Consider the following 5,228-nt stretch of genomic DNA (forward strand, 5'->3'; position numbering starts at 1 on the left):
GCCATGTGACTGGCCTGTGATTTCAGTAAAACCTATTTGATCATGTTTGTTTTCATAATGGAGTATTTCCAAAGCTTCCTGCTTTTGATTTATTCACCCTGATCACAGTTCCTTTCCTAAATAGTGTACATAGCTGTTCTCAAGCTCCTGTTTTATTCCAGTGCTTAGTGATAACTTGTGATCAAACACCATCGTAGAATCTAATTTAGGTTGGAAGACATCTCTGAAGATCACCTGGTCCTTCCATCTATGCAAAGCAGAACCAATTTCAAAGCCACATTGGGTTGCTCGGGGCCGTATCTGGTCCATTACTGAATATCTCCATGAATGGTGATTTCACAGCTTCTCCAGGTGCCTGCTGCACTGCTTGGCCACCCTCATCAGGATTTTTTTTTTTGGCTTGATACCTAAGGGAAATTCCCTTGCTGTGTCCTGTGTTGACTTCATGTAATCCTCTTGTTGCACCTTTTACTGAGATCTTCTATCCTGTGCCTGTCTAAGCTTCCCCTTCCATTTCACAGATCAGTCTTGCTGCCCTTTCTGAAGTGCCTCAGTTAAGAGGGGCCAAGCCTGGACTAACTGGACTTGTGGGAATCCGGGGACACTGCAGCTCTGCAAGCGTGCTACATCTTGAGAAATGTGCTCTGGTGCTAGAGAAGAGAAGCACAGTAGAGGCAGGAGACAGCTGGGACCCCTGGCATCTCTTGGAGAGGCATGGGGGACTGCACGCCCAGGGCTGTGCTTGTGCAGCCCTTCGCCCACCTCCGCGATACGGCTGCCAGTTCGCCGCTGCCCCCGAGCTCCGCCATGCTCCAGCTGCCTTCCCCTTTTGTTTTCTGCCTTGTGGGTTCAGTTGTTTTGCTTCTGTGAGGTTGAGTGGGTGGCTTGTGGTTTCTGTACGCTCTGTTCTTTCAGTTTAGTCTGGGTGTTTAAATGCAGGTTGTGCTTCACAAAAGGGACATTACTGTCACTGAACGGCATCATCCCTCTAAATACCTGGCATCATCCATCTAAATACCTTTTACACCAGAAAATCTGATGAGATACAAGCTGACATCTTTTTTTCATCTGGTGAGAGGAAGTCATGTTGTTTTTTTAGGGAAATCTTTATTCAAAGATCAGAAAATGTATAAACAAGTAGATACTTCCTCTACTTTTCTTTGTCAGACTGTCAAAATTTTCCCAGGCCACCCTGGTTTGCAGTTTTCACTTGTTATTCCTTCTATCAGATGACAACAGAGAAACGAGTTGACAGGCACTGGTGTCTCAGGCAGGGCATTGCTCTCGGGAGAAAAGTGTTCATCTTTAAAGAAAACTTTGCAGTGGTTTTGGGAAGGCTGACTCTGCCACACACACCAATGGTGACTTTCATCTAAGGGTATTCGTATTGCTAAAAGACACAAAGAGCCTGAAATAGCTGCTCTCTGGGACTGCCCTTTGTGGCTAGGGAAGGTGTGCATGGGTTTTATCCAAGGGATATAGGCTACGCTCAAACCCCTACACATGAGAACGTGCTGACTGGTTTATAAAGTCAATCTCCTGCCAACAGTACAAATAGCGTACAGCTTTCCAGACACCTAAGTGTAGGTCTGTACCTTCATTCTGCTCTCATTTACACTTTTATTTCATCACTGTGAAGCGTCGAGTCAGTAAAAGGGCGGGCTCAAACCCAAGGTTGCTCATCAATTTGTTTCATTTGGACCCAGTCAGGAGTTTGGAGGCTGGGTGCAGGGAGACGACTGGGAGAGCTGAGGTCTGTCTGGTCTTTGACTTTCAGGATCAGGACTTAGCAAATCACAGCAGCTAATGAGAGGGGGGCAGCAGGTCCCAGGGCCTGGGACTTGCATGGTTATATTGTGTTAGTTTGAGCTTAAAACAGTGAGAAGTGACTGGTGGTGGTTGTAGTGGTGTGTGATGTGTCCATGCTGGCTGGAGTGGGGGCTGGAGACAGCAGGGAAAGGGGCTTTGCTGGGTTTGTGCGAGAGGAGCAGGGAGAGCCTTAGCCATGAGATGGAGGGTGCTTGACTCAGGCATAACCGGTCCCTACATTTCAAAAGTCCGTGTGGTGAGTTGGAAGAGATACAGGCCATGAAAACAGAGGAGAAGGGTAGAGAGTAGCAGAATATGAGGGCAGTGAAAAAGGGTTGGGAAAGTAGGAAGGGAAAAGCCGGTGCGGTACAGCCCCCCTGCAAAGGGAGAGGTCAGGTTGGTGAAAGATCTCCTGTGCCACTTGTTGAAACTTGTGACAACATCCAGGTTCTTCTAAATATTAGTTGTGCATTCAGGCACAAGGGGACATGCAAAGAAGCTGAGGTTTGAGAGTTTTGACTTGTCCACTTCCCTTACCTGTTCTATTTGTCCTTCCTTCATCTGCCAGCCTCACACTGTGGCTGAACAAGGCTGGAGGTTTCCAAACTGCTGCACACGAGTCCCGTGTAGAGTAGAGAGCAGGGGGAGAGCTGTGCCACCGGCAGCCTCTTTGACTGCTGCCTCCCCTCCTTGTTCCCGTGACAGGACCCACCTCTTCCATGGGGCGGCTGAGAACGCTGGGCACCCCCTGACCTAGCCCGTGGACGGTCAGCGATGTGCATGAGAAACTGGTGACTGAGAACGGGTGGGAGAGTTGTGGGGATGGATATCAGGAACGGGGTGAGGGAGGGGTGCGCTGTGTGGCTGTGGTTGCTTGAGGTGGCCAGGGAAGAGCTCAGCAAGGGGCTACCTACACTGCCTTGCCAACATCCGCGGCAGATGCCAGGGTTGCCTGGGTCATAGGCATGTCCATCCCTCTGCTGACCTTCAGTATCCCTTATGGGACTATGTATGGGAGGAAAAAAAAGCCAAAGGCACGCATGTTCTCCTACGTTGGACGTGAAGTCAGGGAGGAATGTTCTGCAGCCTCATACGAAGGTTTCCTGGCAGCTGTCTCAGAGCATTTTGCCCCTGAAGAGACGAGTTGTTGGGTTGAAACTCCAAAGGCAGAGAAATGATCTATTCAGCACCTCTCCATGCGCCTTGCCTGTCCTGGAGGTCCCGGGTGCGCAGCGCCCTGCTGAGCCCTGGCTGCATGCTGTGGGGAGTCCAGTGTGTCTTGTCTAATGTCCCTGTACAGAGGCCCCAGTGTTGGACCCCGGGTGTAGTGGCAGCTAACTGGTAGGGGGTCCTTTAAAGGGACACATCTGCTTCCTTGGGCCCACCATCCAGTGGCAGCGCCTTCCTATAACACCCGGGTGAATCTCTCATGGGCGTTATTCTCTCCACACATGAACAGAAGCCTTCCTGGTGCAGACTGGTTGCTGTTCATGGCATGCATCAGCCTGTGACTGTTGTGACACTGCTCATGTATTCCCTCTTCTCACCCACTGCCTTTCCAAGGGGAAGCTGTGATAATGATAGGACTTCTCGTTCTTTGTCACAGAAATTGGGTATAATTGCTCCATTTCAGCGGCTTTAAGAAGTGCAGCGAGGGAACAGGCTGGATTCTTTCTTAAGACATCAGTCATCCGAAGCATTTGGTAGATGGCACATCAGGGCTGGGAAATGACTCAACCGTCTTTGTTAAAAGCAATCTTTGGGCTCTGGGAATAAAATTAGAGGGAGAGAGCTGAGAGGGGTGCGGGAGGGGAAAGGAGACTCAAGCATCAAAAAGAGACGCTGTGTTCTGTGCCGCCGTCGTAGCACGAGAGTTTCCTCTCACCAGAGCTGTATCTGAATCATCCCTTCAGTCAAGAAGCTGTTCACCAGCCAGCCTCCCCGCAGCATAAAGGCCTGAGGTGTCCTGGAGGGGAGAGGTGGCTGCAGGGTGCAGCTTCTCCATGCTGCTGGCTGGGAGTAGTGTCGTTTCTGCAAGGGTACTGGGGAGAGCCCAGACCTCTGTCCTAGACCTCTGGGATCCCTTAGAGAGGTGTGGGGTGGTGAGCACTCTGGCATCTGTCTGGGTCCCATAGACCTCTGCTTTCAGCTTAGTGTTGAGGTCTCAGGAGAAGAACCCAAGCTTCCCACCACAGCCTGAGCCCCAGACGGGCTGTTCCTAGTAGAAAGCCTCTTTGAGGGGAGTGAGGATCGCCATGAACTTGCATGGTTTGATTAAACTAGCTCCTGTTCTCAACTGACATGGTATGCAGGAACCTTCAGGTGAACCTTCTGCCCAGGGCTGGGAACATCTCCCTGCGGTGTGCTGCCTGGACTGGCTGCAGCCTTGCCCTCCTCTCACAACACTGGGAACACCCAGTTTGAGATAATCCTAGCCAGGAGTCATTTCTCCTCCTGGCTGGGCTCACAGAAACCTTGTTGAGTTGCTCTTGCCTGCCTATGAGTCTTTGCAGGTCTTGTGTGACAAACTGCTGATGGCCAAACAAGCTGCTTCTCAGTAGGCGTAGCAGGGACTGGCTTTGTTTGTTTTTCCTGCTGCCAAGGCCTTGCTTATCTAACCTCCATTTCAGTCCTGTTCTGCATGGAGATATTCTTATTTATGCAGCTGGGGCAGAGGCCCTTTTTGTTTTAACTCTTCTAAGTTTGAACTTTTATAAGAGAGAATCTCTCATGGTGACTGTCTTCCTTCTGCTGGTTGAAATGCAGTGCCTGATACAGGGATTGCAAAGGTGAGTGCAGGTCAGTAAATCCTGCTGTTCCCTGGTCAGTAATGAGCCGTGGTAATGTCTTCAGTGCATTTACACCTCTACTGAAATGCATCTAGCACAGCTAATCCAAGCCTTTTTGGCCCAAGAGCCACCTCCATGACAGTAACATCAGGCTTCAAGCCCGGTACAAGCCAACAGCAAGAAACAATTCCTGCTCCAAAGAGTACTCAGAGGTCTCAGGGCCACCACATCTGGAGGAGTCTTTCAAGACCTCAGAGTGGGTCTGGAGACCAACTCCTGGGCTGCCATGTGCTTGAGCATATTTTTTAGGCTACTTTGCAGTCAGTCCATGCATTGAGCAGGCTGTGCTTGCAGCTGCTCTCAAGCCGTATGTGAAGATGTAGTTATGTATCTAGGAGGCCTCATCATCCTCTCCTGCTCTTTCTCCCTTTACTCTGGGTACCAGAGTCCCTGACTGCCAGCAGTGACTTGGCAATGACTATTGTGACAGTGGGGACCTGCTGGTCTTCACGCAGTGTTGTGACCTCTTCCACTGTGGGAACTGAGGTGACCCTTTTTTCTGTTATAAGTTAATAGAGAATTCAGTTGTTTGCAGAGCATCTTATGCCTCTCAGGGTGCTACTGCAGTGT

The sequence above is a fragment of the Tyto alba genome, unplaced genomic scaffold, assembly GCF_018691265.1.
Source record: "Tyto alba isolate M040663 unplaced genomic scaffold, T.alba_DEE_v4.0 Super-Scaffold_18, whole genome shotgun sequence".
Classification (NCBI taxonomy): Eukaryota; Metazoa; Chordata; class Aves; order Strigiformes; family Tytonidae; genus Tyto; species Tyto alba.